The sequence below is a fragment of the Equus przewalskii genome, chromosome 23, assembly GCF_037783145.1.
Source record: "Equus przewalskii isolate Varuska chromosome 23, EquPr2, whole genome shotgun sequence".
NCBI lineage: Eukaryota > Metazoa > Chordata > Mammalia > Perissodactyla > Equidae > Equus > Equus przewalskii.
The window spans coordinates 24,997,846-25,022,529 of NC_091853.1; the positions used below are offsets into that span (position 1 = coordinate 24,997,846).

General features: G+C 44.5%; 1 long non-coding RNA gene across 3 annotated transcripts; it reads left to right on the forward strand.

Annotated features, from left to right (window-relative positions):
• The first annotated feature begins 1,909 nt into the window (after window positions 1–1,909).
• Window positions 1,910–24,684, forward strand: LOC139078833 (uncharacterized). Of its 3 annotated transcripts, XR_011531971.1 has the most exons (4): window positions 1,920–2,037; window positions 8,427–8,549; window positions 9,042–9,733; window positions 19,749–19,783. It is a non-coding gene; the product is annotated as an uncharacterized lncRNA (long non-coding RNA). The 3 variants fall into 3 exon arrangements; XR_011531972.1 differs by lacking the exons at window positions 9,042–9,733; window positions 19,749–19,783 and adding an exon at window positions 24,589–24,684 and having other exon boundaries at window positions 1,910–2,037; XR_011531970.1 differs by lacking the exon at window positions 19,749–19,783 and having other exon boundaries at window positions 9,042–9,830.

The window sequence follows — 24,684 nt, forward strand, 5'->3', positions numbered from 1 at the left end:
CACATGTACATATACAGCCAGGCACTGCATAAGGACGTTTCAGTTGATGACGGACCGTGTATACGATGGTGGTACCATAAGATTAGTACCATATAGCCTAGGTTTACAGTAGGCATACTATCTGGGTTTGTCTAAATACACTCTGTGATATTCACACAATGAAAAAGTCACTTAAAGACACATTTCTCAGAGTGTATCTCGTCATTAAGCAATGCATGACTGTACACGCAGACTCCTAGTCACCGCCTCTCAAAGGAACTCTGTGCCCAGGCTCTGCTCTGAATCTAACCATCTCACTGAGGCTTCTGCTCCCTCACTCTGGGCGTGAGTCAAGGGATATCCCACTTTCTGGGGTTTATTCCATTAGGAAATTGGAATAAAATGAATTATTAATCCCATGGGTCCAAAAGATAATCTATCCCTCAAAATTGCTAAGTATTAACCCACAAATCACCAACAAAACAAACTGGTTTAACAATACAGTTTGTGCTCTAACCTAACGGAAATTACCATGAATGACACCCTCCAGTGACATATGTAGACAAAGCAATTTACCAAGTGTAAAAAGAGGAAGAGGTTATATAGTCTCTCAATTTAGTGTAGGGTCTGGGGAATGAAGTAGTGTACATACAGTGAGGAAAAACTCATGTTTCTCTAGCTGGTGAGGGGCTGGCTGACTTTCATTAAAACTGCAGCTTTGGGGCCAGCCTGGTGGCGTAGTGGTTAAGTTTGTGTTCTGCCCTTGGTGGCCTGGCATTCGCCGGTTCGGATCCTGGGTGCAGACCTATGCACTGCTTCTCAAGCTATGATGTGGAGGCGTCCCACATATAAAGTAGAGGAAGATGGGCACAGATATTAGCTCAGTGCCAATCTTCCTCAGCAAAAAAGAGGAGGATTGGCGACAGATGTTAGCTCAGGGCTAATCTTCCTCAAAAAACCAAAAAAACCTACAGCTCAATTCCCTCTGCAAAGTGGTAGGCAGGAGGAGGTCTGTGTTGTATTTTGTCTAAGGAGTATGTACCCATAGAATCTCAGAAAGAAAGGATCTTTTCAAATGCAACCACCCTTCTATTGAAAGAAGAATCTGAAGGCGGGAGAAGGCAGCTTCCCTTCCCAAGGTGGCAGAGCTAAAATTAGCTCAAGGGTCTCTTGACTCATCATGCGGTGAACTTTGTACAGCATTCTGCTGCCTCCCTTTAGGAAACAAATCTCTAGTTTCCGGAACATCTATGTACGAGAGTTATTTAAAAAATCTATCACAAAACAATCACAGTAACTGAAATCCCTATGCACTGCTCAATCTGATAGGTAAATTACCAAACTTTTGATTTATGTAACTCATTATCATTGCATAGTGGCTGCAGTGATACGCTCCATTTGTCTCCTTGATCATTATGTGGTTGGTTCTCTCTATGTCCCGAAAGCAAGACCTTAATAATAACCAGCAAGGGTAATGCAATTAGCAAGATGTGGCATTAGTGTGTGCAGTTAACCGTGCATGTGTGTGAGTGCAAGCGTAACTCTGTGTGTGTGTGTGTGTGTGTGTTGGGGAGGTGTGATTATTGAGGATGTTTGGTGCAAGAAGGAACTAAATCCACCTTTTAGGACCAGTGACCCCCTTCCCTCCTGACCCAGGAGTGGAATAGGGTCTGTGGAAGTTCTGTTTAGATCCTCCATTCGTCCAATCCAGGCCCTTTGGATACAAAGCTGCAGTGTGTGGGGCAACAGAAGAGGGAATCGTGCTGGTGTGGAAAGGGAGAGAAAGGACTGTGATAAATCCGTGGTGGATTTCAGAAGATGTTGCCCTAGTGACCTGAGAGATGAGGTCGTTCATCCCAGCTCACAGAAAGTCATTATTGCTCTTCTGATTGCATCTCTCCCTTGGGGAACATTGTGACAGCCCTTGGTTACAAACGCCCAGCCACTCAGGAGCGGATGACACACCAACCTAAGCTGATGGAGTGGTGTTAGAATCCAAGCTGGAAGAGCAGAAATGCTTTCCTTGCCCTTTCTAGCCTTTTTGAGGCATGGAGTCAGGTAAAAGAGGCAACTGCCAATCAAATGAATATAATTTTTTAAAAGTCAGACTCATATCTGAAAGTTCACCACGATTTAATTTGACAAATACTTATTGAAGGATACCCAACAGTTATAATTATTACTGATAATATAAATAAGCATATACTGTACTGAAGTTCGTGAATTATTATAAAGAAAAATAGTACATGATTCCTTAGCCTCAAAGTTTACAGTCCACTCAGACAGGGGCAAATGGTCCAACTGGCTTTAAGACAAAGCTATAGATGATGAGCGACACAGGAAGCATCCAAGCCTGGTGAGGGGTCAGAGACAATGGGTGAGGGAATCAGAGGAAGCTTCAAGAAGAACGTAGTATGTAAGCTGTATCTTGAGGAATGGTGGGGTTTGGACAAGCAGAGAAGGAGGGCTGTGCAAGCGGGAGGAAGAGCATGGCAGCCAAACGGTGGTGGGAGGGTAGCAGTCACTTTTGGGGTGGCAGGTCTCCAGTTTGTCTAGAGCCAGGATGGCCGTGGGCCGTGAAGACGAAATTTGGTGGGCACTGGACAAAGACAGAAGCCTCGACCAGGCTGTCAGTCATGTTCATCTTGGGACTTTTTCTAACACGGATGCTACTTCAATGATCCATTCCATCTGCTCTGCTAAATGACTCTTCTAGAAAATGAAATGCATCAACTCTTTGCAAATGGCATATTTAATTCTGTGCCCCTCGCAGCTCTTAGTAGTGAGGCTTCAAGCGCACATTCCTTGCAGTCTTGGCTACAGTGACAATATTGTATTATTCTTGAGTCCAAAGATTTGTAAACAAGTTATTGCTGTAAGGTGAATTTTGTAATAAGAAAGCAGTGTAATTTTTCTCTGTTACTAATGTGAGGCGAGGGAGACAGGATAATAAAAATAGCAGTTATTGAAGTTTTTTCAGGGACCCTAGGGGTCACACTTCCCTGCTAGTCTGTTACTTGGAGGGACCTGGAAGGCAGGACAAAGGCGCAAAGGCTCTTCTCAGCCTTCCCTGCGGACTGCATTGATTGTGCGAAGAACTGCCTTGGGGCATCCGCTTTCCCAAGCAATCAATGCAACAACACGAGTGAGAAATGAGTAACAGCAACTGCTTAGCATCCATTCTTCCTTGTAATTAATATCACGTGGCTGCGTGAACAGCCCCAAGCTGTCTGGTGGAGAAATGCTCATTCAGGGAAACCAAGCAACAGACAAATACCAAACAAACACAAAAAGGCATGCTTGCACATAATTCTTGCAAAATGCAAAAGGGAAAGGGCTTACCTCAAAGCTGTCTATAACTGAATTACCCCTGGGGGTTTATGTGGGGTCTTTTTTCTTTTCCTCTGAAAATTCAGCTCATATATTTTCTTGCAACCAACACAAGCACTCTCTTAATTGTTCCATTAAAAGAGGTGTTGAAATGTTACTAATTGTCAAATGCAATTAAGTGTAGCAACATGTCACAGGTAAATTAACGAGAAGCTAGGTGCTGGGAGGGGGAAGGTGCACAGCATTCATGCTGATGGGAATAAGCATTATCCTCCCGGAGGTGACTCCTGCTTGCCTAACCACCGAACTGGATGCAGGGACACTGGCCCCTGATTACAGCTTTTAAGGGTTTCTGACTCATCAGGGGCCATTTGCTGTGAGTAATTTTTAGCTGCTCTGTCTCTAAAAGCTTGATAGTGATGTTATGAGCGGAAAGTGTTGGTAATTTAAAAAGGAAAAGTCAGTTGTTACCCTTGGGTAACCTAGAAAAGGGGAATAGTCTTTGCAGAGAATCCAGAAGCCCACATCTGAAACCACAGAGAGCGGCACCCACAAGGATGGAGGCGCCTTATGGACCCGATGCTCTTGCCTCAGTAGGTTATGTCGATGAAAATAATCCATAACCAATCTATAAATGAAAATTTGGGTGAGTTTATTCTGAGCTGAAATCTGAGGACCATGGCCTGGGGCCTTTCTTTCCGAAGGAAGAAAGGGCACCAAAGAAGTGAGGTATACAGAGTGGTTATATACTCCCATACAGGACGTTTCACATGTGATTGAAATGTCCCTCCCACAATAGTCACAGGATTGCCCTCTCGGCACAGTGCTTGATGGACACAGCAGGTAGTGGGTCTGCTATCTCAGAGGACTAGCAGGAGGCAAGTCTATTGTCTTGAGCTGGGTGGTCACAGGTGAGTGCAGCAATCAGTTCCTAGCCTAAGGAAAGATGTTAATACTTAAGGGAATGCCAACGTTGGCAGGGGGAGGGAAGTTGCACCTTTATCTCAAGGGCCTTTGTTCTTGCCGTAGGGAACATCTAAAGCAAATATAGAATGCGTGCTCAACGGCCTCGGTCAGGCCCTTTTGGAAAGACAAGGTCATGCCGAATTAGGTTTACACCAAATGGCTTCCTCATATTCTCCAATATATCCTATTACTTGCCATTTTTATTTGTCAGTTAGCTTTTGCATTCCTTCATTTGATTTCACATTCATTCATCTCACAAACATGTCCACTGTACTATGTGCGGTGGACATTCAGAAGTATAAAACAGGCTCCGGTGACCTCTGCTTTCGTTTTCATCTATTTCATATTGGTGACGCACACACATTTTTAGCTGGATTGTAAGCTCTTGGATGGTGAGGATCTCATCCTAGCCTTTTTTTGTACCTCCAACATCTAGCACAGGGCATGGCATATATTAACGATGCAGGACATATTTAAGGAATAAACAAAAATAAGTAAGCAAGTTGGGAGAGGGAATTGCTTTGGGGGAAGAGGGTACATTTGGCTGGGAATTTGTGTTTGAGATGGTGACAGGACCTTGGAGGCAGTCTAAGGCTAGTCAGACACTTTGGAGACCAAGTTCCAGATGAGGTCAGAGCTGATGGTTTAAAATCGAACATCATTTGTGAAGAAGGGATAGTTGAACTGTGGCCTGTGATCTGTTCCTGATGCAGAAAGAGTGAGAGGCCAAAAGCTCACACCCAGGTGAGCGCTCCTAGTGCAGAGAGGAGACTGTGGAGCCTAAACAAACAGACAGCCAGTTTTATTTCTCCAGCAAAAATGGGTTTATTCTGGGGCCAGCCCCCTGATGTAGTGGTTAAATTTGGCACCTCTGCTTTGGTGGCCCAGGTTCACAGGCTTGGATCCTGGGTGTGGACCTACACCACTTGTCAGCCACGCTGAGGTGGCATCCCACATACAAAATAGAGGAAGATTGGTGCAGATGTTAACTCAGGGTGAATCTTCCTCACCGAAAAAAGAAAAAAGGATTTATTCAGGATCAGCAAAGAATTGCAACTTGGAATCTTCAACCATGGTAAGCCACGATCAAGTGCCCCAGCATCAAGGGAGGAGAAGCTCTTTAATAGAGGGAAGAGGAAGTTGGGAGGGTGAGAGGACTATTGTAAACAAAGAGGTCAAAGTGTAGTGATTTTTCATTGGCTGAACTGTGACAGTCTCTCATTGGTTGAGCTTCTTGCCCATCAAGAAGGGGAAGTCTTTCTTCTTCCTGTTGGCCTCTGCCATGGAGGTAGGGCATGAGAGCTCCCCCTTTTACCCTCCTGACTCCAATTTAATGAGGTTTCTGTTTCTTAATTTGACAAGGCAGAGGATCAGACTCGTTACAGGGGAGGAAAAAGTTTTCCTGACCCTCTTCAGGTCCCTGGCTGGGTCTGAAAATTAAACTGATGAAGACAGATTAACAAGGGGAAAAGCATACAAATTTTATCAAATTTTTACATGTGCGTGGCAGCCTTCGCAGGAGAATGAAGACCCAAAGGAGTGCCCAGAGCAGGAAGCTTTTATTCCTTCTAGACAAAGAAGCAATGAATTTGTGAAGAATTGACGAGACAAAGGGGTATGGGCTAGGGGTAGTAAGTGGTGAAGCAGTAACTAGCAAGATAAGGGTTAGTTTAAGAAGATTTGTTTGCACAGATTTGTTGGCCCCAAATTCCCCAGCTCTGATGGTAAGAATGTCTTCTTTCCTCCTGGTACAGTACCTTTTACATAGGAGTTTTGTGATCTGTCTCAGGGAAAAAGAGTGGAGGGGGTGAAGCAAAGTGAACTTCCTGCTGCTACGTTTTTTCCAAACTCCATCAGTTTAAGATATTCAATATGCTGAGGTGCCATATTTTGGGGTAGTGTGTCCTGAACCCCATCATTACCATCCACCCTGTTTCTCAGTGCCAGGTCCTGAGTGGGCAGAGAAGTCAGTGGAAGATGCCATAACCGTGGGCCCTCCAGGACCAGTTCAACTGACCCCATCTTATCAACAGAGTAATTAAGAAATTGTCTTTCAGAAAATTTGCAAAGTCATGTAGCCAGCACATGTGCAGGAGAAGAAATATTGACCTGAAATGACCTTGGAACCAAAGATTCTCCTCCCTACAGAACCAAAGGACCAGGACATGACCAGAACTTAAAAGTCAGACTCTTATCAGAAGCGAGGGGTCCATCATTCAGAAAGATTTGAAGTTAAAATTCTTTCCCCACCTTACTGTAAATGTTTAAAACCTCATCATAAATGTTTAGAACCTTACCATAAATGCCTGAAACCCGCCAATCAAAAGCTGTACTGCTAGCATTTCTGCCTGCCAGCCGGTTCTCCCTAACCTCTTAAATTTCACCCCAAATCCTGAGTTAGTGAGACAGATCAGGCTCATGTCCCCTGTCTCCCTGCAGATTGTAGGGGAGGAAGACATTTCCTCTACCCACTCTGGGTCTTTCTGGCCAGACAATGAATTAAATTCACATGAGACAGAATAACAGGGGAAAATTAAACGGAGCTTTATAACGTGTATACATGGGAGAGACTTAGGCAAACTGAGCAACTTGTCAAAATGGTGGAAGCTCTCATCTTAAATACCACCCCCACCTAAAGACAAAGGAGGATGTTGGGGGAGGGGGGAGTCAGTTATGGGAGGTTACCAGACAAGTACACTAAACAAGAGTCAGATTATTATGCAGATTTAAGTGCTTGCCTTCCATGTGGATAAGAGCTTCTAGAGATAAAGCCATCCTCCCTTCTTCCTGGTACAGAGAGGGAGACACCTTTACAGACGGAGATTTCCTTTACAAACGTAAATGTCTCTTAACAAATGGTAAGTAAATTCTACTTTTCAGAGTTTCTTTCCTGTCTGCAGTTTTTCAAAGTAACCAGCTCCAAGTAATCCTCGTGCCAAAGAGACATATCTTGGGGTGGCCAATTCCAGTCCCCCACAAGATCAATCTCACAGAATAAAGTTGATTTCTTTCTCAAAGGCTGATGCCCTAAGTAAATGACCTGTTTATGCCCATCAGGCAAGTGACCCCTAATTTTATGGGATAACAACATTGTCTTCCAGAACGACTGGGCCTTTCTGGCATGGGTACACAGTCATAAGAGGACAGTGGTGTGAGGGCCTGTGTGGTTCTTCCAACAGTCCATTCTCTAACATCAACTGGGTATCCAACAAGTCAATTCAATTCAAACTCTAACTATCTGTAGTTAGTGCAGACCCCACAGGTTAAGGCGCTCAGCCCAACAAGATTGCCCTCACTTCAGATGCCAGCCAGAGATGGGGTGCCCAGGTTACCCATACCTCTGCCTGGACAACTACAAATCTGAAGTTTCCCATGACTCCTTGCTCAAGTTTGATAGTTCACTAAAGCAACTCACAGAAATCAGGAAAGTCCTCTATTTACTATTACCAGTTTATTATAACGAGTACAGCTCCGGAACAGCCAAATGGAAGAGATGCATAGGGCAAGGTATGGAGGGTGCGAGGTGGAAAGCTTCCAAGCCTTCAATGGGCACACCACCCTCCCAGCACAGTCCATGTGTGCACCAACCGGGAAGCTCACTGAACCCCACTGTTTAGGGTTTTTATGGAGGTTTCGGATGTTTAGGGTTTTTTATGGTAGGTATGATTGATTAAATTATTGGTGATTGAGTTCAGTCTCCAGCCCCTCACTTCTCCTTGGAGGGAGGTTAATGGGGCTGAAAATTCTAATCCTCTACAGTCATGCCTCACTTAATGATGGGGATTCTGAGAAATGCATCCTTAGGCCATTTTGTCCTTGTACGAACATCATCAAGCATACTTACACAAACCTAGATGGTGTAGCCTACTACACACCTAGGGTAGGTGGTACTAATCTTACGGGGCCACCATGGTATATGTAGTCAGTCCTTGATTGAAACGTTGTTATGCAGCGCATGACTGTAATCACTTGGTTGGTTTTTCTGGTGACCAGCCCTGTCATGAAGCTACCTAACCCCTCACCCTCTACAAGCCATCTCATTAACATACAAAAGACACTGTAATCTCTTAGGAGATTCCAACGGTTTTAGGAGCTTTGTGCCAGAAAAAGGGATGACAAACTCCAAATACTTATTTTTTATTGTACCACAGGGCCCATTTCAAAGATGTGCATGTGGGGAGCTCACATCACCTGGGACTGTAATGTGTGGGCTGTGCTGAGTATTTGCCTCCTGTCCTGGTATCACTCTGCCTCCTACTCTCCACACTTTTGAGGTAAGCAGTTTGGAGATGTCATTGCTCACATGGTCCCTGACATCCTATCAAAATCACCTCCTGGGACTTCACACTCCTGCTCAGCTTTCTGTGGAGACCCAGTGTTGTGGAAATTAGCCTGGGGTGGGGGACACCCCAAAACAAATAAAAACAGGTAGTGCATGAAGTTACTTCCAAACTTTGGTCCCATGATGTTTGCATTTCTTTTACTTTCAATTTAAAACAATAGCTATGTTGGGGCTAGATATAGATGTGAAACTGAGTGGTTGTCTTCTCAAATAGTTCCAAAGTGGTGACCTATCAAGTTCACCTGAGAAGCTCCTAAAAAATAGAGATTCCCAGGCTCCACTCCAAGATATACAAAATTGGAATTGTCGATGGGTAGGGGAAACAAAGCGAGAATTCATCTTTTATGAGCTCCCCATGTGATTCTCACATCTAGCCTCATTTATGTTTTTCATCTAATTATCCTCTTCAAATTTGCGCCCACAGTCCAATAAAGACACGTACATCTCCCCGCTCCCACGTGTCCTCTTGGTAGCGTATAAAGAGACTCATCTTCTGCAAGGGGATGGACATAGAAAGTTGAAGACCCGGCCCAGAGCTTAATCAGAAGAGTAGCCAAGCTCCAAAGAAAGTCTCATTCCCAGCAAAAGCAGATCTCCTATGCCAAGGTCAACGTTCTGGTTGAAAAGGAATGGGATTCTGACACATGAGATGAGAACACCTGGGTTGATGTCCTTGAAATCTTAAATTCCTATGTTCTCCTGAACTCTCTGAGCCCGAGGAAGAGGACCATTATGTCCTAACAAGAGTTAGACTCTCACCTTGAAAATGATACAGAAGCTTCTCTAAGCAAAGACACGCTCGGCCTGCCAGCGAAGGACTGAGACTGTGCCCCCCAGGGGAACTGCAGAATCTAGCCAGGAAAGAATGCATGGGATTATGTTCTGACAGTTCTGAACCAAGGGATTGGGGGAGCAGAGCATAAATTTAGATAAAAGGGGACTTACTGATATGGGAGCATTTTTTTAACTCCTTGGCAAGGACCCCAGGAGATGGTGCAAACACGCTGCTAGGATGTCTCTGAAGCATAGAAAAAATAACGGCTCACACTAAGTTAGGCAGAAATGCCAGAATCACCATGGGAGATGCTAGAAGAAGGGATTAGAAGGTTCAGAGAGGTGGGTATGTTAGAATGGATATAATATGTAAGACTGGATGACTATGCTCCATGGAAGGGTCCAGAGGAAACAATAAAGAAGGTACTGGTAAGAGGGACACCAGCATCACTAAGAAGGTAAGTGATGGTTTTCCTCTGTAGGCCTGGGGTGATAAGAGATACTGCTGTAGAAATAGGCTCACTAAGAACAATGGGGATGATAATACCCTGTAACAATAGTGGCTAGGTGGCAGTGCTGTCAGAGCCAGGTGGGTGCAATTATCATGAATAACAACAAAGTTACAGTGGAATCCAGGGGTGCCTGATCTGCGGAGAGTTATGGAGATGCTAATGGAATACAGCACCCCTGGGGCAAAATATATGAACAGCCAACAAGGGTACTGCCTAATCTGTACAACGAAGAAAAAATATCAAGAATAGATGATTAGAAAGCTGAGAGCAGTCACTCCAAGAAAATGTCATGATTCCTTGCTCAGTTTTCAGATTTGAGCTAGTTTTCAGGTCTGGAACCCACTGACTGAGGGAGAGGCTGGGTTGCCTAAACACCATAGCAAGTGTACACAGTATTGAGTCTACCCTTTGTTCCTCAGAGGGATTACAATCATTTACTCCACTGGGGAAAGGGCAATATTCAAACATTTTAAGGACTCTTGGGCACAAGATATGAGTAGACATTGATACCTAGCACCCGGAAGTGTCATCGTGGCCTCACTGATGTAGTAGGGGCATATGAAAGCAAGGTAATAAAAATGGAGATTCAGCCCACGTCTGGCTCATAGTGGGTCCAGTAGGTCTGCAGACCCACCCACTGGCCATTTCCTTGGTTCCTACATGTGTAATTGGAGAAGACATACTTGGTAGTTGGCACAACCATCCTTTAGTTCCTTGGCCTGAGGAGTAAGAGTTATTATTCTGGGGAAGGCTAAGTGAAAGCCTCTGAATTGGCCACCACTCCCACTCCAGGCCAAGATCATAAATCACAAACAATATCACAATACCACATCCTAGTGGGAATGCCAGAAATTGATGCTGGCCTTAAAGAACTGAAGGATGTAGGGGTAGTGCTTCTCATCATAATCTCCATTTAATTCACCAATCTGGCTTTGGCAAAAACAGACAGATCCTGGAGCATAACAGTGAATTAATCAAAAACTCAACCAAGTGGTAAATACAAGTGCTGCTACCTTTTGCCATAACAGATTAACATGGCCTCGGGCACATTATATGAAGGTATTGACTGGTGAATGTGTTTTTTTCCATCTCTATCAAAAAAGAGAATCAAACAATTGATATTCACTTGGAACAGACATAGGTATATATTTACAGTTTTGCCTCATCTGCTTCCATCCTATGTCATAATATAATCCAAGGAGAACTGGGTCATCTAAACATCTCACAGAGTATCAAATTGATTTACTATACTGATAACATCCTGCTAATCAGACTGGATGAGCATGTTCAAGGCCTTGGTAAGACATATTCATTCCAGAGGGTGGGAGATAAACCCTATGAAAATTTGGGGGCCCTTCAGATCAATAAAATTTTTAGGGATATCTTGGATTAGAGCATGTTGTGATATCACCACTAAAGTTAAGGATAATTTATTGTGCCTTGCACCTCCCATCATGAAGAAGAAAATGCAATACCTCTTTGGATTCTGGAGGTAGATATTCCACACATGGGAATACTGTACAACCCATATACCAGGTGACATAGTAGCTGTCATCCCAGGATCCTGAGACAAGGCCATGTACAGAAGAGAATTACACACATTTTGAGAAACTGCTCATAGAGTGCTACTTGTCTCCAGGAGTGATGGAACACTTCACTATAGGACATTAAGTGACCATGCATCTGGAATCACCTATCATGAGCTGAGTTTGCTCAGATCCACCAAATCATAAGGTCAGAAGGGCCCAGATTTCCTTGATGGAAGTGATACATCTGCGATTGAGCACAAGCAGGACCAGAAGGCACAAGAAACTTGCACAATCGAGTAGTCCAGACCCCATGACCTCTGCCACTGTTGCACCAGAGCCTTTTCCTTAGCTCACATGGGTGGCCGCATATAGGATCCCTTATGACCAGTGATGAAGGAGGAAAAAAACTCAATTTTGGTTCATGAGTGGGTTGGCTTGGTGTGTGGGTATGTTTTGTAGTCGAACTACAGCTCCACTCAGTGTTGGGCTTGAAAGAGTGATGAGGGAAGCGCTTCATAGTAAAGAAGAGCTCAGGAAGTCCACCTAGCCATCCGCTTTGTGTAAAAACAAATGGCCCAAGGTTAGAATATTTATGGACTCGGGGTTGGCTGGCTAATAAGGAGTCTGGAAAGACTGGAAGATTGGGGACAAGGAGATGTAGGCTAGAGACGTGGAGATGGGCATGTGGAAGTGGGCCTAAAGCGCAAAGATCTTCGTATCACATGTTTATGCCTATTAGAGAGCATTCTACCATGGAGGAGATACATAGAACTAGGTACACAGAAAGACTTGGCTAGGATCCGTCATTGGCCACCCCTGTGTTAGCACAATGGACCAATGAATCTAAGAGCCATGCTGGCAGGGATGCAGAGTATACATGGGCATGGCAGCATGAACTCTCAAGGCTCATTTATCTATTGTTACTGTCAAATGACCAACCTGCCACCAAGAGAACCATGCTGGGCTCACGATTCAACTTCATCCCTCAAGGAGAACAACTGGCCACTTGGTGGCAAATTGTCTGCATTTGGGCAGGAATAGACTAATATTCCTGTGACCACTTAGGGAATATTTGCTTCTCACCCCTACAACTTTGAGCTCTGCATGTATAGAGGTGCTGTTTTTTTAAAAGGGAATTCCTGCTGAAATCCCATTGAATGATAAACTTACTTTCTTTTGGCACTTCTTCCTCTTTGTGCCCAGGGGTCAGCAGGCAGAAAGAAGAGTACCTATTTTTGCTTGAATGATTTACCCTGGTCATCAGGAGGAGGTAGGGCTGCTGTTACTCACTGTAGGCAAGGAGAAACATGTTTGGTTTTGAGTGATCCACTTGGGCATCTCTTGGTACTTTCTTGACCAGTTTTAGTAGGTGTTATGACTTCATTAAATTAATATATGTTAAGTGGAGCATAGGGTGCCAGATGGTGAATCACAATTCAACAACAGGCCACAAGAGTAATTGAAATAGAGAAGTTTATTAGTCACAGATCCTGGAAGAAGTATATAGCATGCCTCAGGGGACCACACGGGGAGGTCAAAGCAGGGTGCAGACAGATGGAGAAGCTGGACCTGGGCACATTCCTTTATTAAGGTTCATGGGTGGAGTGCTTTGGGGCTCCTGGGCTAGGGCCAGATTGGTCAACTCAAGCCAAGAAAGGGGTTTTGGTAAGACCCATAGGAGTTTTATGTACAGGGTACATGAGGCGTAAAGGTGCTGAGAGGCAGGGGACACTGTTGATCACAAGGGCTGTTGAGGAAGTCATATCAATATCACACCACCACAATATCAGGAACTTACATATTTGCTTGTGACTCTGTGGGCTGCAATCTAGGTGGTATGCACTTGTATGAGAAGGCTAGTGTCAGTTTAAGGTCCCCGTAGGCTGCTTGTCCAAACAAAATGGATGCCAAGGCAGCAATGTCAAGGAGTAGCTCAGTTGAATTCTCAACAGGAAGAAATGGGCAAGTGCAGCAATCCTGGTGTGAGGAGGGCACAGTGACCAAGAGCTCAGACCCCAAGGAATAAGGGTCTGGGGCATGCCACCAAGTAGGCCACCAAGAGCAGCAGAGGTACTAGGTAAAAGGGAGGGAATCTATAGTGGATAGCAGAGGAGGTGGGGAGAAAATGCTGTCAGCTGTAGTCCAAAGCCAGCAGCCGGGGGCGGGGCGGGGGGGGGGGGTGGCGGTGACACACAACTGTGTAGTTCATTCCACTAGTCTTCTTCTTCCAAGTTTCCCCCAAAAGAGGGGCTCACTAGGATCCAGGAGGAACTTCTAGAACTGATATGAAGAAGTGGATCCAAGCAGCACAAGAGGTGGACTCTGAAGTATGCTGTGACATACTGCCCAGATCCCCTTTCAGGATAGAGAATTTATTCCCCCAGCTGCCGAGGATAGTCCTCAACTCTCAGCTCTTCTAGGGGACTGTCTTGGCCTGAGAAACTGCCTCCTCCAAGGTCATGCCTCCTTCTGGGGAATCTAACATGCAATGACTTATCTTCATGGAGGTATAAAGACTCAGCCCATTCGCCTTGAGTCAGGATAACTCTGAAAGGCCATCCCAGCTCCAGAACTTTCTGTGAGGTCCCTAAGGCTTTTGTTGGGACTGCATCACATCTTAACTTCTCCTTCTGCCTGATCTTGTTTTGGTCCTGTCTTCAGCAGGTTTTGATCCCATAAGCAATTCTTAAATGACATCTATGTCTCATAGTCTGCTTGTTGGGATACCCTACTGCAACACCAATCTCACAAATTCCACCACTATTCCCATAACTGGAATGCTCCTCTCTCCCCTCCACATTCTTTGCTGCCTATACAGTTCATAGGCAAATACTTTTCTTCAGTGTTATAATTTATTGTGTGGTGAACCCTGTGTTTTCAGGCCTTACTCAAAATGCCATCACCTTAGAAGATTCCCTGGTTAACCTTTCTCCTTTCTGATCCATCTTTATATGGTGGGCTCCAAGCTCCCTTTCTCCACTATACCGTACCCTTGGTCATCACATTTGTTGCACTGTAACTCAGTGATCTGTTTATGAGACTGGATTTCTCCCTCCATGATGAACTTCTGGATGATCAGGATGGGACCATGTCATTATCTTCTTTCCAGCCCTAGTACCCATACTGTGCCTGGCTCATCGTAGGCTTTCAATCCGTGTTTGATGCAGAATGAAGTGCATTTGGTTTTTACTGCTGTGAAAACAAGGACAGGTAGTCTGAGTGGAGTTGTCATCATTGTGTAATTATTCTTGGGTGTGTACCTGTTGATCCAAGTTAAGAGAAATCTTCCTGACGTCAAGAGGAGGGACGTTTTGATTTAAAAGTTACTTTTCTCTCTTTCTGTAGAGCTTGGTACTCTAAGGTTCTCTTCTTTTCTCAGTGGGAACGTGGTAAACGCTAATGGATCCCCTGAAACACGGTGCAGTGGGCCAGCCTTGGCCCCAGATGAAATTGCGAAGCAGCAAATGTTTGTCTTCAGTTCTCTAGTAGCTCTTTCCTGTGTGCTTTCCCCCTGCCAGCACTCCAATACCTCTGCTATTTCATTCTCTTCATAAAACTTAGCTCTCGAAAAAGGACTCATTGAATCATTTATGGCTTGGTGTGACTTTAAGTCAGCGTGCTACTCTTCCTGGAGGATTTGCATTTTTTGGCCTCATTTTTGATTTGGGAACAAAAGTTTCTATGGAAAGTCTTACGAACTCTGTTCCTTCCCTTCATAGCGTCTATTTCTGCTTTGAATTTAATAAAGTTAACTGATATATTGGGACCCACAGAATGGAGGCTGCCCCAGTGGCCTGGCCACGTCACAAATCTACACCTAAATCAGCCTGCTCTTATGGGAAATGCCTCACTGTTAAGGAAACCTAAAACCAATCCCAATCCTCCAATTCAGCTTTAACTTAACTTACCCTGAAAAGTAGGGCCTGCCAGCCTTATAAGGGAATCCCCGACCTCCTTGCCAATCATGCCCGGTGTCCACGGAGCCTCTTCTAACACTAGAAAACCTGCTTCTACCCAGAATCCCTCAGGAAGAGCACAGCATGGTGTGTGAGGCACTGCTCCCCCAACCCACGCATTGTTTTCTCTTGAACAGAAGATAGCAAACTCGTTACTAAATTGTTTCAGTTTTGTCATTTGACAAATTACATATTCAATAAATAGTGTAATTATTGGATTAATATCTGCTTCCCCCTTCTACTGTTTACTCAGTGAGAGTAGGGACCCTGTTTTTCTTTTGAGCATTATGCATAGCTCTCTCCATAGAGCCTAGTACACTGTGAGTAGTTTATAAATAATGTCGAATATACATTTATAAGTAATCGTTGAATAGTTGAGAAAGCGTAAGAGGAGAGGCTCCACCCCATAGTTTCCCGCTGCCCTTCCATCTCTGGCTCTCAGCCCTTCCTCTGTTCCAGGGCCCATCCCTGCTCTTTCTGACCTGGCCCTTTCACTTGGTCAGTAGCCTGGGGAAGGACAAAAGAAAGGGCGGGAAGAGGAGGAGAGACTGATGAGCAAGGAGCACTGTGAGCCCCTGGAGCCAGGGAAAGAAAGCACTTAAAGTTGTCCAGCCTGGGGAAGAATGTTAAAGGGACAGCACGCAAGGCAGGCTACACTTAGAAAGTGCCTTGGACAGCTTCTAGTTCAAAAAATGAGACATTCAGAAGTTAGGAATTTAAACAAGCACACTGTATTCGTTTGCTAAGTCTGCTAGAACAAAGCGCCTCAGACTGCAGGGCTTAAACAACAGAAAGTTATTTCCTCACAGTCCTGGAGCCTAGAAGTCCAAGATCAAAGTGTTGGCAGGGTTGGTTTCTTCAAGGCCTCTCTCCGTGGCTTGAAGATGGTCACCTTCTCCCTGTGTCTTATCATGATTTTCCCCTTGTGCCTGTCTCTGTCCTAGGCTCCTCTTCTTATAGTCATATTGGATTAAGACCCATCCATATGAACTCATTTCTCTTTAATTGCCTCTTCAAAGGCACTGTCTCCAAATATAGCCACATTCTCAGGTACTGGGGGTTAGGACTTCAACATATGAATTTTGGGGAACACAATTCAGCTCACAATAGTCATCTAGCCAAACTGAGACAGGGTAGCCCAGGGTTAAATATAATATTTTCACAGTCGGGAAGACTAGGGTTGGAATTCTGACTTTACACTTATAATCACTTGGGCATGTTATTTAATCTCTTGGAAACTTAGTTTCCTTCTCTGTTAAGTGGAAATGAAAATAAGTACGGCACTAGTCCTATTCAATGAGATGATGTCTCCAGTGCAGAATGTGAGGACATTGTAAGTACTCAGTAACTGCCAGTACTGGTAGCCATTGTTGTTTTTGTTGCTATCACTGCCATTATTACTAGTCTCCTTTTCTGTAAAATGGGGCTAATAAAATTCCCACTGACTTGGAGTTGTTGTTAGGATGGTATAAGAGGACATGGCAAAAAGCTTACACATTGCCTGCCACAGAGTGTGTTCTTGAAAAATGTGAGCTGTGGCCATCATCTTCGTGGGACAAGAACCCAGTTTTCTGAAGCAGTATATCTTCCTTTCATCCTGCTGAATAGGATCTGATGTAGCAAAACTATGCTTATGCTTAATAAGATGCAAATTTTCTTGTCGGGGCAGTTTTAACCAGTAAAGCCACCTATTTTATGCAGGAGCTCATATTTCAGTTATTACAACCTGAAATGAAGCAGCATAGGAGAAGCCACAACTTATAAAATTATTCAGCTAGAGGGGGGTGGGATCAGTGTTTCAAATTACATAGTGAAGAAATGTTCAGGTTCAATATGGGTGATTAACCGTTTGATACCTTGTCAGGCTTTGACAAGCTCTCCCTCTATTTTTTTTACACCTCTTGCTATGTCTCATGTAATTAAGAAATGGTGCTGAGTTCTTGTCATCCACCATTAAGGACTAGTCACAGATAGTTTCATAACATCTGCTTCTTGCAACCTTCTAATTATCCATAAAAATCTGGCAGCGGGACCTGACAGTTTATCCGGAACACTGAATGTGAATACAAAATAGGGCACTTTGCTTCCAGATACAGAGTGATGGTATAAAGCAGGTACTCTCTAACCTCTTATTTTGCAGGCAGCTATGTTGCCTGTTCAAATCAGAGTTAGGTGCATGTCTTCTCAATAAAGACTCAATTTTGAAAAGCATCTCTTGACAAAATGAATGTGGGTCAGGAATACCTTAACGGTGCTGTGTCAGAACCTGCTGTCAGTTGTTGCTCTGTTCCTTTCTTTACAATCCAGCCAGACGCCGTTACTTCCCTGCCCCTATCTACAGACTTTGAGCTGTCCATGCCCTGATAGGAAGAATTGTGGAACTCTTGACGGGGCCTGACACTTGCCTCTAGCAAGGTCAACTTCTAGCCTCCTGTTGCTTGTTTCATTGTAGTGGGTGCCTTTCTTGCCCACTAACCTGCCTGGCTTTTCGACCCATTGCCTCACCTTGACTGTAGGAAATGCATCTTCCTGAATCCCTACATTGTGTGCATTTGGTCTGCTGAACCACAACTCAATTCTGATCATTGGTCACAATGTGTCTTCCCTCTGCCAACGTATACCTCCAACATCCCTTTGGACCCATGGATGGTTTGCTTCTGCCCTTTGGTTCTGAATCCACAGATGCCTATCAGCCCATTCGGTTTTAGATCCCTAATTGGTTGAGGCCTCTGTTTTTTTGAGTGTCTTGTGATCTCCTCTGGGCTGTGACCTCACAGTCTTGCCTCAGTTCTCCCGGTCCCACTGTCTTTCCTCTTCTCTGTGTCCTACTGCTGTGGAGATGCATACAAATACTCATGTTCCTATTTGCCATTCACCAAGCACTTTTTGTACTTACAATGACCTTAAGAAATAGGGACTCTGATTTGCTTTGTAGATTTTTGTAAACTGAAGTACAAATAGGTTTGCTGTTTTACCTAAAGCTGCAGACTCTGGATTTGAACTCAAATCTGTTCTGCTTCAGCTTGAGTTCTCTCCACTCAGTCACTGACTTCATGATCCAACATGTTACTGCTCAGAATAGTAATTTATCCGTGGTATTCATTTCTCCAGCAAACACTGAAAAAGTAGCTAAACATTATACATAAACTTTTATAAATATACATCATATTAAATGTTTAATTGATAAATTTTGTCAGTTCTACAATTCCCATTTTACAAAAAAATGCATTGAGAAGTTGAGTTTCGGGGTGTTGACAAGTCAGCAAGAGAGCAGAAGGTTCTTAGAACTGCAGTAGAGTAGATCATTGAAAATAGCACTCGACCGAGAGGCAGAAGAGCTAGGTGAGTTCAGGTCTGGCCCAGAATCTTGATCTTTGGTAAATTACTTGACTTGGCTCTTCCTTCATCTTGAAAATTGCTCGCTAAGTTTAGCTCTGCGTTTTCTGGTAGCCAAAGTATACTCGTGGTTACTTGTTTCAGATCGGTAGTCACTGGCCAAGATACTTGAATTTACTTCATCTTAGTTCTTGGGTCACAAAGGTTTCATTTCTAAATAATCCACCTCATATATTGGGTTTTGGGGGTACTATTATGATTCTAAATTACTGTGGCTTCTCTGAGTGGGGATCACCTGGACCATTTTCATGTCAAGAAAAGACCCAAACTTCTTCATCACGTGTTGGAGCCTGGGCCACCATGATGAGCCAAAACCACTTTCCTGACCTCTGAGCCTCTCATGTCTCATTGGCTAAGACGCCAATGATTTGAAAGAAAAACCAGAGGAAGTGGAGCAGAGCCAAGCTGAGACGTGGATCCTGGCCCTCTGCTGAACTGAGAGTAGTGGTGTGGGGGGACACTGGGCTTTGAGTCTTGAATACTCTAGTTCTTTGTTATCCAACATGTGGTCTTGGCACACAGCGGCATCACTTGGGAGCTTGTTAAAAATGCAGAATTTCAGGTCCCACTCAACATCTGCTGAATCATTTTTACAAGATTCCCAGGTGACTTGTGCGCACATTGAGGTTAAAGAAGCCCGACTGGTTTATTACTCTATAGAAACATTTAAATTTAGCTTCAAGTGGCAAGGAAGGTTTCACAGAGCCCCCTTGGAGGGGTGTAGAAAAGTTGCTGCTGTTGCCGTCATGGACTTGACTAAGACAGGAAGGAATCTGGACTGAATTGCAGTAGATAAAGCTACTTAGCTAAAAGCCAGGCCTTCAAGAGGGCAAAGGGGAGTGATGTGGGCTTTTGAGGTGAGGCCATTAACAGTTGGATTATAACGCAATGTTCCGTAATGGTGTAGTAATGAAATGTAATTGATATAGTGGTGTTATAAAAAGGGACACTTTCTTTGTTCCAGGCTGTCTTTCTTCAGAGAAAGCAGATGGTCATAAGGTAAGGTAATGAGACAAAAGGAATTCGTTCTGTAAACATTTTAGTTTCTCCTTTGGCCAGCTCTTTGCCCAGCTTCAGGTGAGAACTTCCTGGTGCTTGCAACTACCAGGTGAGCAGTCTCCAGCCATAACCCTCACACATTTTTTATCTTCCTCTTTTTGCTGGAGGAAGATTAGCCCTGAGCTAATACCTGTGCCAATCTTTCCTCTATTCTGTATGTGGGTTGCTGCTACAGCCTGGTTTGAAGAATGGTGTAGGTCTGAGACCGGGATCTGAACCCGGGATCTGAACCAGCCATGTGGGGCCCCTGAAGCAGAATGTGCCGAATTTAACCACTATACCACTGGGCCAGCCTCACAACCCTCATACTTTTAAACCAGCTGGACACTCCAGCCTGGGGATGACATTCCTAGTGTCAGAGCTGCCCCTACTTGGGCAATCTCTTGAATGAGACCTACACAATATGGCTCTAGCATGAAGATGCTCCTCAAACGCTGGCTTCGGGGTGTTGGGCTCAGTGCCCTCACAGCCTCCTCGCTGATCACCTGCTTGCTATTTCTTGATTTATTTTTCTTGATTGTTCCACTTTCTTGAGAGCTCAAAACTTTTTCTTTTTTTAATCAGCTCTTCCCCAGTTTCTTTTCCACTAGTACTTTCCACCTGCCCCCGGAAAAGTATACTAAAAATTTGAAATGGCACTTATCCTAGAAAAATGATTACTTATTTTTGATTTATGCCATGCCTATTTTGAAACAAAAAGAAAAATCCTCAAGGCTCCTACAGTATGACACATGTAGCAAAGGTGAAGCTAAAAAATGAAAACTCACCTAAAATGAAGGTGATGGGAGAACGAGATAACTGTTCTAGAAGCTAAGGTTGATCAAAGTTGCAACTGAATTGCACAGTAAATTCACCACTGGATTGCTGGCAGCCGAAGAGGTGCATATAGTTACTTATCCCTGGTCGGCGGACACTAGACAAGCTTCTCAAAGATATTTTTTCTTGATACTGAGGTTGCAGGAATAAATAATCTTTTTGAGTGCTTCGAGTCTACTAGGCACTCGCTAAACCCTCAGCATGCATTGTCCTACCTTATCCTCACACCAACATTAAGAGATAGGACAGAGTAATAGTCCTGTGGGTGAACTCCAGAGGCAGAGAATCCAGGTTTGGAACTCATTTCTGCTACTCTCAAACTGTGTGACCTTGGGCAAGTCCATTACCCTCTCTTTGTTTCAGTTTTATCATCTATAAAACTGGAATATCAATCACATCTTATAAGGTAATTGGGAGCATTAAATGATTTAAAATACACAAGGCACACAGTGTCTGGGCCTTAGTAAGTACTTGCCATTATTGCTATTATTTCCACTTGACAGATAAGGAAATTGGGTCTTAGAGAGTTTAAGTGGCTGGCCCAAAGTCCGATGGTTAGATCATTTTGGCACCAGCTCTAATTTGATCCCTCTTAACCACTTTGCAGGCTGACTCAGAAACTTCAGCCTGCTGCCCACAGTGCACTTGGGTGCCAGTAGGGAGCTCCTCAGCATTAGCCTTGAGCAGTCAATGTTTAACTATGTTTGAGGAGAATTTCTCATCTATAGATTATTTTGGGGGGAACTTCTCCCAGCTGTTCAGCTTGGTGAGTTCTCTGGGACGGTATCTACTTTCAATGTGACTTTTAGTAAAGTTTAAACAATTAGGAAGTTGTATTGCAAATCAGTGTCTATTTGTTTATCTATAAATTCTATTCATTTATATATATTCCTAGCCACCAATTCTTCCCCAGTACAGTTGAACATAGCAGAAATGTAGGTCAGCGTCTACCCACTGCTACTGTATTTAAAGTTCACTTCAATACCACGTGCCCCAGGGAGCTGCTTGCCTTGTTATCTCCTATGATCTCAGAGAGTACACAGGTCTGAGGCCTGAATACTTGATGTTTGAGATCGAATGCAGGTGTAATTCCTCTACTGCCCACCAGGTGTCCCACCCAGCCCTGCTATCTGACATGCAGTGGGGGAAAATGGCCTTCTCCCCTCCGAAGGGGAAAGAGGAATTGAAGTGGCAGGGGTGGTGGAGAGATTGTGAAAAGGAGGGAGGGAGACTGTGACAAGACTTCCGGCTGCTGCTTCTTGCCTCTAGACAAAGGGAATATTTCACATTGTTTTTCTTTGATGCATAGGTGTTTCTCTCCAGAAAGCCTCCTCAGTTCCCCGCAATTTAAGAAGCTTTTATTCCCACTAATGAAGTGGTGTGTGGCCAGGCCTTTTCATCTCCAAGCTTGAGGCTGGGGCTGCTCTATGCGTCCCCTTCCTTTTGCTGAAAGCCCCCCACAGCCTCCCATTCCTCTGTGGGCTCTCCTTCTTCTTCCAGATCTGACTAAGAAAGAGTAAGGAAGGTACTAACCCAGCTGGCCCTTCTGATTCCTCAATACTTCAGTAATCAGGGGAGGTCAAAGGCAAGAACCAGTGTGTGACAGTGGCACTAACCAGTCCTCCTGCAAACAGCAACCTAACGCGTCCACGATATTAATATGACCATGACAGAAATACTTCCTCCTCACTCTCAAATAAGACTGTCATTTACTTCTCCTGGCAGGAGGAGTAAGGGAATTTGGATCCACTGATTTTTAATAACCGGGGACATTTTAAATCCCAGAATAAATCTCTTATCCTTTGCAGGTGGTTGGCTCCCCACCTGTCATCAGCCCTCCCTCCCTTCTTCCTTTCTTTTGGAGGACCACACACAACTGGGGATGCTGGGGTCAGGGTCAGGATGAGAGGGAGCTCAGAAGCCATGTGGTTTTTTTCTCTCAGACGCTGTCGTCTGCACTGGGGCTCTCTGCGGTGCCTCGTCCGTCATCATGGGTCATCCCAACGCGCCCTCGACATTCACCACAGACCTGAGGCATCTGAACGGATGCTGTGCTCTGAGGAGTCTGGCAAACGGGCGCCCTGCTTCTAGGTTATTCTGTGATTGAAGCTTCACCCAGAGATCTGCCAAGAATGTGGACAGGATGTCTTCATCTAGCCCCAGCTTTAGGAGCTTCCATGTGGGATATTTCCCCATGAAGGACCTTGATAACAAAGACGAGAATACAGTCCTGTGGGAGTGTCTAGCTTCTGTTCCCACTGCCTCATTATATGCATGGCTTTTAATATTCGGAGAGCCTTTTGCCAATACACATTTTCTCATGAACTGGGAAACTGGAGCCTGAATGTGATGTATTATTGATAGGATTATAATTTACTCCTCTCGGGTTGTATCTACAGTGTATACCATTAGCACAAAATATTAAATTACCAATGGTTGTATATATTTGTCTATTCAGGTTTGGCTCAATGATATTTGCCTTTCGCCTCAATAAAAGATCATGAATAAAGAAAGCAGGGCAATATGATTTTTGTTGTTGTTGTTGCAAGGGAATTTTGATTAAATTATTTTCTCTGTGCTGTGTTTTGGAGAGCCACGCTTTGCAATGAAGATATGAGAATATGAGACATAAAATAGTGGGGGTTGGACGAGGAAGATGGATGGGGTAGTTCACTCCAGCTCGCAGACACGCTGGCTTCCCTGGCAAACTGTTCTGGGCCAGGCTCAGGATTTTCTCCTTCTGCAGCGGAGAATGAACAATCTGTGCTGCCCTGGTGGGAGGAAGTGGGCAGTTCAGACCTCGGTGCCAGAAATACAGAGCCCTGTGTCTCTTCTGTGAAGACAGTGTTGGAGTGGATTTGGTGTGTGGGGACCCAACAGCATGGGGTAGAGCCCTTTGTAGTCACGGCATTATGCCCTGGCTGGTGTTTGACAGTCAGCCCTCTGGTCATTGTCTCGGTTCCGGTCTCCACCTGAGACGGGTGACACACACATGCACGCACACGTACGCACAGACACACACACAGACACACATACTTCTTCCTTTAAAGATTCCAGGTCATAGGGCTCAAACCAAGCTGCAAATGGAAATGCCACATCACTTCTGCTTTGTGCCCCTTTTATTCTTTCAGAATCTTGAATGGAAGGTATTTGCTGGGTAATTTGCCTGAGTACTCTGACTGCCCCCCCCAACCTCATTCATTGCATAATTTTTATGGGCAAACATGCTTTTTGAAAATGCCAGCAGCTTGGCCTCCTCACCCTTTTGTTGTCCAAGGGCCCTAGAATGAAGGGGCAAGGGTGACATGGACAAGCTTTTGAATCCGTATTAACTTGAAGCAGGAAGATATTTTGGAGAAATGCTTATTCCTCTTGGCTCCTTTATTCCTTAGGGGCAGGGCCCCCAGGGAGTGGGGAGGATGGTGAAGAGGCCCCTCCCCTCAGCTGTCACTGGCTGGGGAGGGGGCTTGGAGACCCAGGCGACAGGCATCCATCCTCTGCAGAGCTGGAATCTCCTTTAGAGGGGGCTCCTAAGAAAAATGCCACGCCAGGGGGATCTATTGAGGTTTGCCGCCTGGGGCACGTTCTGGAGGTGAAAACCGGTTTTTCTGAAGACTTGTCAGAGCCAGGCTTTGCTCAGTTTGCCTTCTTAGCCAGGCTGGCTCCCTGAAGGAGTCTGTTCACCTGAGGAAGGGGGCAATGAACAAAAAGGCTTGGGCATCTCCCCCATAACCGAGTGGGACTTCTTTGGACTGAGGCTCCTCCCTTCTCCCCACAACCTTCTCCTTTCCTAAAGCAGAAATGTGGAGTAAAAAAAAAAAAAAAAAATCATAGAGGCTTGTAAAGCCAATGAAATCAGTGCTAAATCTATCAAAGCAAATCATAGACTCTGACAGCTGAGAAGTATTATTTGTTTTTTTTCCTCCCAGATTTCTACCAAGCCTGGTGTTTTCAGCACATGTCTTGGGGAGAAGAGACCCATATAAAGGCAATCACAACTGGTAAATGATTAACGTTGGATCTGA